Raw genomic sequence first — 13,585 nt, forward strand, 5'->3', positions numbered from 1 at the left:
TGGGGGATAGAGCTGCTGACAGGTCTCGGTGGGATCTCTCTTACTACAAAACACAAGAGGAAATGAATGAAAAACAGGAAGCAGAAGAGTACCAAAGAGGATACGGGCCTCGGCACTAAGTCTGAGTGTAGTCGGTGACTCACAGCTTCAGCTCCACTGAGTCAGCACAGCAGGGAAAGGGGCATGCAGAGCCCGTGGGAGTGCTCCAGGGTGGTGCAGCCAGATAATTTCATTTAGGGAAATCCCCCACCCTGGTGGGCTTCCAATACTCTCTGTGTTGTCCGTGCCCCAGACACTACCCTCATAAGCCCTATAAGAACAAATCACCATGTACACACATAGACACACACACACACACACAAATTGGTTTCCGTTGTTTGTCTCATTCCCCGTATCAGGGTCAGCACCATTGTTCTTCTTCAACTCAACTTGTTTTGTCTATCTTACTGACTTTGACAAATTTAGCTAAAATCCCTTCCCTAGGGGAGACACAAGCAACATCTATAAGCGAACTGACAACATGATTGCTCTATGGTATGGTTAAGGGGAAAACCATATTGCAGACCTGAGAAAGACAACAGCCGGAAGCATCTGGAAGAGTAGACTGAACAAGTCCAGCGGACTGGACATGGCCAGGGCTGCCTGCGAGGAAGAGGAGACTAGCCAGGGGTGGAGAAGGTAGAGCATAGTGAGAAGGGCAGGAGTGGAAGCCATGAATAGTGAGAACAGCTGGGTTATAGGAAGGCTGAGCAGCCAGAGGAGGGAAGGGCCAGGAGACTGGCGGGTGACTTTGAAAAGCACACCTACTCATGAGAAGGACTGAGGAACTGGAGGCTAGCGTGGACCTTGGTAGTCTGACAGGCTCCACAGGTGTGGTAGTGGGAGAGCCACTTGTTTGTCCCTTTAGCCAGAGGTAAGGGAAATGACTTCTTTTGTCCAGTTTCACAAGTTCCCAAGGAATATGGACCCTTATCTAACAACCAGAAATTCTCCTCTGGCCCAGCTTGAGTTCCTTTCTGGATATTTGACAGCCTTTTTGGAGCTTGGGAAATTGGAGTTTCCTTTGGACGTGACAGTCTACACTTCCTCCTAAGGTCCAAATGACAAGTTAAGGTACTGTTCCACCAAAGATCATTCAGAAGAGCCAAGGAGTTTAGTGTCCTTGCTCACCCTGCTTCTCTGTAGAATTCTGACTATGAGTATAGACCAGACAGTAAACAGCAGAGTTACAGTTTGAGGCTCTAACTATAGACATCAGGTCTAATTCTCTTTGCTTCTACTTTATTGGAGACCCCACTCTGTGAAATTGGTAGAAAAGTTTAAAGATGTAAAATGTGCCTTAGTTCATTTTCTGCTCCCTAATAGCGGATAATTTATAAAGAACAAGGACTTTGGCCCCTGCTTCTGTAGGCAGAAAAGTCCAGAAGCAGCCTGGCAAAGGACCTGAGATACTGCAACTCATGGTGGGGAAAAGTAAGGCAACCAGACCCACGTGGTTGAGAGAAAGAGCAAAGGGTGTCCCTGCTTTATAGTGACCGCTCTCAGGACAAATTTGTAGATGGATTTTTGTGTCCTGCTCCCAGCTCCCAAATAACCATACAAAGACGTCTTCTCAATTATAAAAACTCGGTTAATAGCTTAGTCTGATTTCTAACTAGCTCTTATAACTTAGATTAACCCATTTCTTCTAACCTACATTCTTTTATGTGACTCAGTTACCTTGACTTTGTAACGGCCATGCTGTTTCCTATGTGTCTGACTGGCAACTCCTTGCGACTAACTCCCCTGACTCCATTCCTCTTCTTCCCGGCATTCTCTCAGTTTGACTCTCCTGCCTTCTTTCCTCCTGCCTAGCTATTGGCAAATCAGCTCTTTACAAACAATGAGAATAACACATCTTCACAATGTACAGAAGGATTATTCCACAGCACAGATTCAGTTCCACAGTGTGCAGATTACAATGCATTAGCAAGTAAGACTAAGATACCAATAGCATATTGGTGTCATGCTGAGGAAAGAAATAAAAGCCCTTCCCCTTGGAGTCATTTAGCCAAGAGCGAGCCCAGATTTAAATTCTCTACTTCATACTCCCTGTGTCTTCTGTCCTCTGTCTGTCTGTCTTATATGATGTATGCCTGATTTGTGCTGTCTGAGAATTATCTGGTGAATCTGTTCCTGAGTCTGTGTGTCTGTCCCTATATATGTCTGTCTGTGTATTTCTGTCTTGTGTGTGACTGTGTTTATCAAACAGCCTAGAAAGCATCACACGGGGAAAGGATGGGAAACTATAGTACTCCCGAACAGAGTTTCACAAGGAATGAGGCCAATGGCTCCAGTGAATCCCAACGACAAACATTGTTGATCAGCCGATATCCGCAAGTGGTTGCTCTCAATCTCTGTGGTAGATTGTAGGAAGTTGCTTTCAACTCCTGCATTTGTTGCTTTCAGCAATGATGCACAAGCATTAGCTGGGCCGTGGGCATGGAAGAGGGCACGACTTAAGATTATCACTTTGAGCCGGGCAGTGGTGGCACACACCTTTAATCCCAGCACTCGGGAGGCAGAGGCAGGCAGATCTCTGTGAGTTCGAGACCAGCCTGGTCTATCATTTTAGGATGTAGAAGTCATTTAAGTCGGGTCCGAAGAAAATTTCAATTCCCCAAACTCCAAAAGGCAGTCTAAATATCCAGAAATGAGCTAAACCTGGACTATGATTCTGGCAGTTAGATTAAGGCCAACAGTCCTTGGGAATTTAAGAAGCCAATTTCCATCTACCAAGAGGCGTCGTTCCCTTACAGAAGGGACATGGCACGTATCAGAATATCAACACTCATGCTAACCTCCAGGCTTCCTCAGCATCACAAGTACCCGTTACATGTTTCAGGGTCCACACTGGCCTCCTACCCCTTCTTACCTCCTACCCTAAACTCCCTCTAGCTACCCACCCTTCTGATCACCCTGGTATTCTTGCTACTCCAGGCTCCTGCTCTCCTCACTATGCCCTCTTTTCTCTGTCCCTGCTATTCTTCTCTTTCTCACGGGCAGCCCTGGCCAGTTCAGTCTGCTGACCATGTCCAGTCTTCTTTTCTCTCGCTTTGGACTCTTCCTGATGCCTCTGACTGTTGTCCCTCTCATGTCTACAATAAAAATCTTCCCGGTAACCACACCAAGGAGAGGTCATGTCTTCTGTTTATGCAGATTACATAGGCTATCCAAGGCGAGTAAGACTGATTGTGACTTTGTTATCTTAAGGTCAGGTTAAACAGTTTGGGTACACAGTAGAACAGCAGACGTAATTCTTAAATGACCTGAAGTTATATCATTAACTCTGACTGTGTGGTCCAGCAAAAGTTCCAGTCTCGTAGAATGTAAGAGATATTTTCAGAATACTGTGTGACCACTGTTATGGTAAAAATATAACGCTGCAGATCCCCGAGGGGTGCAGCGGCAGAAACACTGCAGGTCCCCAAGTGGCGGCAGGCAGCAAGCCATGAGACCACACCACAGTCCATGCCGCAGGTCCCCGAGTGGCTGTGGGAAGCGGGCCATGAGACCTCGCCACAGGTCCTAAGTGACAGCAGGCAGTGGACACGAGACCGCAGCGGCAGCTGGCTCCCAGGCATGGTGCCCCCGAGGGGCCCATGGGCCATGAGGAGCAGCGGATCCCAGGCAGGGAGCTGTGTGGCCGGTGAAGACTTTGGTAGGGCAGTCAATTCCATGAGGAACCACAGCCACAACGGGTGAGAGACAGACGGATAGGCATGTCATGCAGAGTGAGGGTGGATATTTATTTAGTGGGTTATGGAAGGGCAAGGGGAGAAGGGGAAGGAGCAGAGAAAGGCAGAGAGAGAGAGAGAGAGAAAGAGAGAGAGAGAGAAGTAGAGGCTCACATGTTGAAGAAAGATCTGCCTGCCTCAGCAGCCGGGTGGGAAGGGGGAGAGGGGGCGGGGCTTGTATCTTAAAGGGACAGGACAGACCATTACAACCACACCACAAGAAAGGCTTTAACCCCTCAGATTGCCTCCTGCCTTACACGATGGCACATTGTGGATCAAATTCCAACTTGGGTGCTGACTCACCAAGTAAGTGCTTGCTCCTCAGCATGAAGACCTAAGTTCAAATTCGCAGCCCCCATGTGGAAAGTCAGGCATGACCACAGCCACCCTCACTACCTCAGTGCTTATGGAAGAAACAGAAAGACCACTGAGGCCTGCTAGCTGCCAGCCTGGCTCCAGTTCAGCGAGAGACCTGTCTCAAGGGGTTCATCTCTCTGCATGTGTGTGGGCATGTGCACTTGTATGTGAGACACACACACTCACATACATTCTCACATGCTCACACACACACTCACACACTTTCTCTCACACACACTCATATACACTCACACACTTTTTCACACACACATACACTCACACTCTTTCTCACACACACACTCTCACATACATTTTCACATGGTCTCACTCACACATGTTCTCACACACACGTACATTCTCACATGCTCACACACACACACTTTCTCACACACACACACACTCACATACACTCACATGCTCACACACACAGACACATGCTCACATGTGCTCTCACATGCTCACACATACACTCATACACACACTCACAAATACTCTCACACGCTATTACATATACACTCACACACACAGATATACCACACTAAGAAACATTTCCACATAAGTTCACGGGGAGAGGAACCATATTCAAACCATAATGGAGTAGAAGAGGAGAAATTGCCAGAGCTAGAGGAGTCTGGGAAACTGGCATCTAAGGGAGTTTGAATTCCCAAGGGAAGAAGCAGTTCACACTGTCTGTCACACTGCTAGAGACCCTCTTTCATCAGATTGTCTGGAGCTGAGGTGAGCAGTCATTTGCACATTCTCTAGCTTTTCCTCTGGAAGAGGAAGCCTTTCCTGTGTCATCACATCACAGGAGGTGGGGGCAGGGCTGGGAGCCTGCCTCTTAGGGGGTGGCAGAGAACACACTTGCAAATAGTTAAGGATACAGAAATCCAAAGGATGAAAGGGCTCAATGAAAGGGGTTTGTTTTAAATGTTTCTATTTTAATAATTTAAATGCAATATGTATACTTTATTCAAAAAAGGTACAAATGGGGTCTGGGAAGATGGCTCCATCAGTAGAGAGCTTCCCATGCAAACATGGAATCTCAGGTCAGTTCCCCAGAACCTGTAAGAAGTGGGGTACGCTTGCTCGCATTTGTGTTCTCGGTGATGCGGGAGGAAGTGACTGGGTGTAGGAGCTCACAGAACTGGATCTGTCCCACCATGACTAAAGGTCAGAGTTCAGCCTAGTCTTGCTCTCCTGTTATTGACAACAGGAGATTTGACTTAAGGTGTAACTACTAACAGGATATCTTGACCTAAGGTGTGGTTTGGGGGATTAAGATTGTAATCACTTTGTTCCTTGTACCATGATTCTTCCCCTGTTTTGGATTGGGGTGTTTAAAGATCATAAGAAATAAACACGGGCACATGCAGTATTCACTGGGTTGCCCTCCCATACTCTCCTATGTTTCTGCATCTCTGTTTATTCTGCCTAACATTGCTAATCCCTACCCTGGAATCTATGAACCCATCGAGATGTCGTCCCAATGTAAGATCCCGACACTGGTGAACCCTGGATTGTACTGACCACCCAGCCTAGCCTATCCAGCAAGCTCCAGGACACTGAGAGACCCTGTCTCAAACAGCAACACCTGAGGTTGACCTTTTGCCAGTACACACACACACACACACACACACACACACACACACACACCTGCGCGCGCGTGCGCACACACACAGTACATACATTTTGTTTCTGTCCATCTTTTAGAAAAGATCTTCTACAAAGAATATATAGCCCTGACTCTCAGATCCTGTAACCAGCCTATCTTAGGCTATTGGATGAAGCATTTCCCTCATCCCTCTTTGGATGCCATACGCATTTGAGGGCACTTGTTTGCAAAGTTCTCTGGGTAGCATAGCACACCAGTAAGTACAGTGTCTGGAGCAGAACTGTGTGTGTCTTTCTATGAGGGCACATCTGGGTGGCTACCATGCCTGCACCGCTTGCAGCAGCTGTTTCTGCACATACCAGAAACATGGACTGAACATAGGACAGCTACCTTAATGTCTAATGTGATCAGACATGCTATAGATGTTGCCTGTGGAAGCTGAATCTCTGTGTGGTATGTTGTGCATATGTGTCTGTGTATTTGTGTGCAAGTATGTTGTGAGTTTACGTGTGGGTGCCTGTCAATGTCACGTATCTTCCTCCTTCTCTTTTCACCGTGTGTGTGTGTGTATGTGTGTGTGTGTGTGTGTGTGTGTGTGTGTGTGTGATGGCAACTTGTGGGAGTTGGTTCTCTCCTACCATGTGGGTCTTAGGGATCATACTCAGGTCTTCAGGATTGGCAGCAAGCACCCTTACCCACAGAGTCTCTCCCTGAATCTGGAGCTCACCTATTTGTCAAGACTAGTGGCCAGTAAATCCCAGAAATCTTCCTGCCTCTACCCCTCCAGCTCTAAGGTTCCAAGCATGCATTGCCACACACAGCTCCCTCCCACCCCTGCATTTTAGTGCATTTTAAATTTTACATGTGTGTGTCTGTGTAGATTACCAAAGGACAGTTGGCACCTGTACTAGGACTTGCTTTTCTCATCACCGTGACAATAGCTGGCAAAGACAGCTTAAAGGATGAGGGCTTTGTTGGCTCAGTCTGATGGTCCAGACTACAGAGACCATCACGGCAGGGAAGGCAGGTCGGCAGGAGCTTGAAGCAGCTGACCTCATCACATCCACAGTCAGGAAGCAGAGGGAGATGCATGCTGGAGCTCAGCTCACTGCCTCCTTGCTGTTCAGTCAGGGGCCCCAAGCCACCCTTGGTACTGCTTGTGCTGAGGATGGGTCTTCTGTCTTCAGCTGATTTGGGAAATGACTCATTCAGTGAATGCTACCTTGCAAGCATGGGGACCCAGCCTGGATCCCCAGAATCCACACTGAAATTAAGTCAGACATAATGGCATGCATTCATAACCGCAGTACTGGGGAGGAGGAGACAAGTGGGTGCCAGGACTCAATGACAAGGCAGCCTAGTCTTCTTGCAGAGTTCCAGGTCCATGAAAAAACCCTCTTAAAAATATAAAATGAGGACAGTGTCTGAGGAATGACACCCAAAGCTGTTCCACATGCATGAGCTCATGTGTGTACAGGCACCTGCACACACGCATGATAACCGGCACACATACACAAGAAGGAAAATAACCTTCCGAGAGCATCCTCAGAAACGCATCTGTGGGTGTGTTTCCATGGTGATCACACTGAACAGTAATCATTGATCACATCTGAAAGACTGAGGGATAAAAACACATGAGCCTGAACCCCCAGAATGCTGAGGTCCCAGGGGGCCTCAGACCCTGGCAGCCAGTGTCTCCTGCCTGTGGATTGGCTTGGATGAGGCACTATGCTTTGAAGTGTAGAATTTTGTCAAAGGCCTATGCCCAGGACCTGGAGAGGTGGCTCAATGGTTAGGAGCACCTGCTGCTCTTGTAGAGGATCCAGGTTTGGTCTCCAGTCCCACTTGGTGGCTCACAACCACCAGGAGAAAAGCATATACATATAAGATAAATCTTAAAAAAAAAATCAACGCCCAGCACTTTGAATGAATGTGTGGCCGTTCATGGTACCCTTCGCCTTTCCTTTATCTCTAGAACTGATGGGATGTGCATCTTTCCTCCCGGAGTTTCAGGGCCAACTAAACTCCGTTAGGTCTGAACGTCAAGTGGTCTGAACGCAGCTTTGGCCATGGAGCCCTTGCAAGGAGTTGAGCAAGGTGCACAGGGGCAGGATCTGACAGTTTTCTCTTTTAGAGCATTTCACACATAGGCAGCAATGCGGAGAAGGATCCTAAGCAGTCCTCTACATTCCCAGCTGTGCTCAGAGAGCTACACGACCCACAAGGAGGCCTGCCTCCGTGACAAACATTAGCCCACCACCCTTGCTGCTCACCTTAGTCCTGGGACAGCCCAGGCCACCTCCTGCCCTCTTCTTTCCCCATTGTCTCCCACAGGGACAATCTGGCTCCAAGACTCCTCCACGTTTCCCTTAAGCAGCCAACCCCAGTTATTTGATGTGAAAAGGAGATTGTCTCAGTTCTGTGTGAGATGTCGCACTACCTCTGACCTGACAGCCACCCTCTCTACAGTCCTTTTCTATCCAGGGCTATCGGAACCTCATCCTGCTCCTAGTACATCTTTGGGCCTCCTGTGGGTCTTCCCTCCGGGTAAGGCTACATCCTGGGTACTGGGTTCTTGGATTCCTGGCTAATACTGAACCAACCAAAGCTGGGCTGCTGCCAGTATCTGTGTCAACATCCAGAACAGAGCCCTTCCAAAGATCTCAGAGCAGAAATCAAGGTTAGACTCAGTTCTGCTGCCAAGAGACACCCCAGGGTGGTGTCTTTTCTGTATTTACACCAGATACCTTTGGAAAGTGGAAGAGTATGTTATTTATTTTTCTCCTGACTGTGAACAAATATCACACACACACACACACACACACACACACACACACACACACAGTTAAGGGAAGAAGTGTATTTGGGCTCACACCTTAAGGAGAGGCATGGTGGCAGGAGTGTAGGGTGGCTGGTCCCATTGCATCTGCCATCAGGAAGTACGGAGACGAATGGCGATGCTCAACTCACCTTCTTTCTATGACCTCCCAGGACACTGACCATGGGATGGTGCCACCACATTTAGAGCTGAATCTTCCCATGTCAATTAACTTAATATCCCTCACAGACCTCACAATGGCCAGAGGTTTGTCTCTTTGGTGATTCAGGGTTCTGCTAAATTGGCAATCATGGCTACCATTGTGGACAGATACAGAACTGTCTATTGGAGCATCTACACTTGCCTCCAGTTGAGCTACCAGGGTTCTCTAAAGCAATGAAAGTGAGAGAATGAATATGCAGATTAAAAGGGGACTAACCAGACTGTCATACAGGCTGTGGTCCAGGTAATCCCATCATGGTTGTCTGCCAATAGAAAGGCCAGAAGTCCATCTGCCCAGTCCGCTAGACTGATGTCTCTGTCTCAACCTGACGCAGGGTTGTCCTGGGGGGTTCCTGGAGGTCAGCTGGTCTTTGGTCTCTGTTGGAATCTTGAAGAAGTTAGATTGAATACTACACACAACAACAGAATGGGCAAGCTTGCCAGCGAGAGTGAGGGCAAGAAGGCGGCAAGGAGACGCTTCCTTCTTTCACGTCCTTTTATGTGAGACGCCACCAGAAGGTGTGACTCAGACTTAGGTTGAGTCTTACTTCTTCAAATAATGTGGTTTTTAAAATCCCGCGGAGTGCATAAGCAGCTTGGATTTTAGTTGATTCAAGATGTAGTCAAGTTGACAACCAATACCATATCTCCTCATAATGTCAATCTCCTGTATTCATAGATTCAACAGTCTCAGAGTCTACCAATGGCAGAGCTGCAGGAAAACAATTTCATCAGGCTGGAGAGATGACTCAGGGGTTAAGCGCACCGACTGCCCTTCCAGAGGACCTAACTTCATTTCCCAGCACCCTCATGGCAGCTTGCAACTGTCTGTAACTCCAGTTCCAGAGGCTTCAACACCCTCATACAGACATACATGTGTTTACGTGCTGAGTGTGCGTGCATGTGCAATGGAAGCCGGAGAACAGCTTCATCCATTGCTCCCCAAGTATCACCCACTTTACTTCTGAGATGGAGTCTCCCACTGAGACCTAGGATGTGAAAAGCCAGCAAGCTTTAGGGATCCAGCTGTCTCTACCTCCTCAACGTTGGCATAACAAATGTGAGCCATCACATCTGGCTTGTTGTTTGGGTGTTGGGAAGTAAACTCAGGTCTTCACACTTGTCAGACTTTATCAGCTAAGCCGTCTCCCCAGCCCCTCCATCAACATCTTATATCCTCAACAGCAGCTGTCCAAAAACCTTTGTCTTGAGGTACATCTGTATCACTGAACAGTTCTCTGGGTGGGAAGGACTTGAAAGTCTTGATTTCCTTAAGACTGGAAACTCCACTTACACACACCCCACCAGGGTCTGTCTTACACCCACCCTGTCTACCCATGTCAGTGATCATCACAGGGGCACTGAGTTCAGGAACACTCTGTGACCCTCATTGGCTGGAGGAGACAACCAGAGCCACAGAACAGAGCTGAGAGAAATGTAAACATAAGCCAGCATTGATAGCCCGCAAACTCTCCAACCAGGAAACTCTCATTTTCTAGCCCTGGAGTAGGGAACAGATGTGACAGCTGTCCAGTGTCTGGGGTACCAGAACACCAAAGCATCATCTCAGCCTCCAGTAGCCTTTCCTTATCCGAGGATGGAGTTATCAGAAATGTGTTATAATCATCCTGACAAGAAGAAACCTGTGCTCCTGCTTTTGGCCATCAGACTGTTAAAACAATGGGCCCCAAGATATTTCAGTTTCCCTGGGAGTCTCATGCTAGGAGAAGGCAAAGACTGCGGCCTGTTGCCAGCCAGAAGGGTGCTTGTCTCCCAGAAGAGATTTCACACTGTGCTGATCATCAGCCAGTTACCTTGCGGGAGAAACTGGAGCCTGGACAATGCTGATGGTTAGGGCCACTCTTTGACCAGGATGACTTAGTTATGCATACGTTCTGACTTCCCTTAAAACCTAAACCTCATGTCAGGACCCCAAGAACGGACTCAGGTAGTCACTGGGCTTAAATGAAGGACTTACAAGTAACTGAGTTGGCTTTGTTAGAGTTGTGGGGTCCCATGATATGACCCTAATATCTCCCAAACAATGTAGGAGTCTGAGAGTTCAATATATATATATATATATGGGCAAGGTTTGGCAGTATCATTCATGTGCTACTAAGTCTCTGGTCTTTTTATACTCAAGGTACAGTGTCCATCCCAGGTGACCAGTTCAACACTCGATAGCATTTCTATCCAAATTCCCACTACCATAATAAAGATTTCAAGAAGTCAAGTGGAGGCCCTAGATTAATTCTTGCATTAAAAGTAAAGACTTTATTTTTTTTTCTTGACAAGGAAAAAGCCAACAAGAGAAAAAAAATGAACAAACAGAAGATCCACAAAGCACATATTTAAAAAATCCACCAAAATAACAGTTCATTTCTCAATGGAAACTTTGAAAGCCAGAAGTGTTATGATTCTGTGCACAAGAGACCTTGGCAGGAAAGAGTCAAGAGGTTCCACAGTGAGCAAGAGACAAATACACCATGCAGACAGAGCTTCAGTGAGTTTATTGAGATAGAGGAAGTGGGGAGGGAAGAGAGAAAGCAAGAGAGGAAGAGATGCAGAGAGAAGAAAGAGGAAGAGGGAGAAGAGAGCAAAGTAGGTGGAATTTCACATTTTAAAGGCACAGGATACTGCCTGCCTGGCCTTAGGAGTGATGTAGAACAGAGACATACTCTGCCAGATCCTCAAGGGGTGGGGCCAGGTCCATCCAGGCTCAGGGACACTAACAAGAAGAGCCTGGAGTAATGCACTCCAAGTCCTAAAACACCATGACAACAAGCCTGGATAACATTCCTGCAAAGCTATCGACCATAATTGGAGAAGAAAGAAAAACTAGCCAGAATGCAAGCAGCCCAAAATTTGGATATCAACTGGGCCATGGTGTTGCACGCCTTTAATCCCAGCACTCAGGAGACAGAGGCAGGCAGACCTCTGGATTAGAGACCAGTCTGATCTGCAGGTCTGCAGAGTGAGTTCCAGGACAGCCAGGGCTACATGGAGAAACTCTGCCTTGAATCTCCCCAAAGGAAAAAGAAAAAAAGAGGAAAATTTATAAATCTGTTATCTGCAAAAACCCTGACTTTAAGATAGGTCCCACCTCAGAATGAAAGGACGCACAGAAAGTATTTCTATCAAACGGGACCAGGAAGCAAGCAGATGTTGCTGTCTTAATATCTGACAAAATAGACTTCAGATTAAAACTAATCAGATAATATAAAGAAGGATACTTCATCCTAATCAAGGGATGAATTAACTAGAAAGATATTAGTATCCTAAATATATATTCACCAAATTCTAGTGCACACATTTTCAAGGGGATAATGTATTACTAAATTTAAAGGCAAATTAGCACCAATCCACTAATAACAGTGACTTCAACAGCCCACTTTCTCCAAAAGGCAAGTCATTTGAACAAAAAATAAACAGAGAAATACCAGAATTAGTTGACACCAAACATCAAATGGTCTTCACAGACTAGTTCACCCAAACACCAAAGAATACACATTCTACTCAGCAACACACAGAAACTTCTGTGAGACAGAGCGAATCCTGGGACACAAAGACACAGAGAAAGTCTTTACAAATTCAGAAAGATTGAAGCTACACTTATATCCTTTCCAGCCACAATCCAATAAAACTTAAAGTCGACAGCAAGCAGAGCTCTAGTAAGTGTGCAAACTTGTGGAGATTAAACAGCTCATTATTGAATGATGAAGGGCTCAAAGAAGAAATCAAGAAAGAAATGAGAAACTTCCTGGAACTAAATGACAGTGAAGCAGAACAAAACCTCGGGGACACACTGAAAGCCGTCCTATGAGGACATTCACAGCTCCGAGTGCCTGCGTTTAACAGTAGAACACAAATAAAACACTTACTGATGCGGCTCCAAACACTGGAGAAATAAAGACAAACCAAACCCAGTGAGAAGCAAGAAATAATAAAAATCAGAGGAGAACTCAGTGAAATAGAAGCTAAGAATACAACGTAAAGAATCAATGAATCTAAGCGCTGGTTCTTTGAGAAGATAAGCAAGATCGATAGACCCCTGGCCCCAGCTAAGAACATCAACAAGTAAAGAAGGAGGGAAGGAAGGAAAGAAGGGAGGAAGAGAGGGAGGGAGGGGAGGAGGGAGGAGCGAATGAAGGCCCTCAATGATCAGAATTAGAAATAAACAGTAATACAATAATGTTCTTTATAAAACAGATACCAAAGAAATTCAGACTATTATAAAGGAATGTTTTTAAAGCCTATACTCTATTAAGCTGGAAAAAAAACTTTAAAAAAATGGAAACATTTCTAGATTCAACCAAATTATCAAAATTAAACCAAGGAGAGATCAACCACCTAAACAGACTCATAACTAATGAGGTAACTGAAATAGTAATAAAAGACTTCCAACTTAAAAATAAATTCTAGGATAAAATTGATTCATAACAAAATTCTACCAGACTGTCAGAGATCTATATCCAATCCTTCTTAAACTATTCAAAATAGTAGAAACAGAGGGAGCATTCTCAAACTCCTTCTAGCCACTATCATTTCAATACAAAAACCAGGAAAAGGCACAGCAGAAAGAAAAGTAAGGTCCAATATCCCTGATGAATACAGACTAAAAAATGCTCAATAAAATACTTGCAAATGGATTACAGACACATTAAAACCATTATCTGCCATGACCAAGTTGGTTTTATCCCTGAAGGCAAGAATGGTTCAACATACACAAATCAATAAATGTAATAAACCACATAAATGGACTTAAAGATAAAAATCATACATGAATCTTATAGATGC

This window comes from Myodes glareolus, chromosome 13 (genome assembly GCF_982192425.1).
Source record: "Myodes glareolus chromosome 13, mMyoGla1.1, whole genome shotgun sequence".
In the NCBI taxonomy this organism is placed as follows: Eukaryota; Metazoa; Chordata; class Mammalia; order Rodentia; family Cricetidae; genus Myodes; species Myodes glareolus.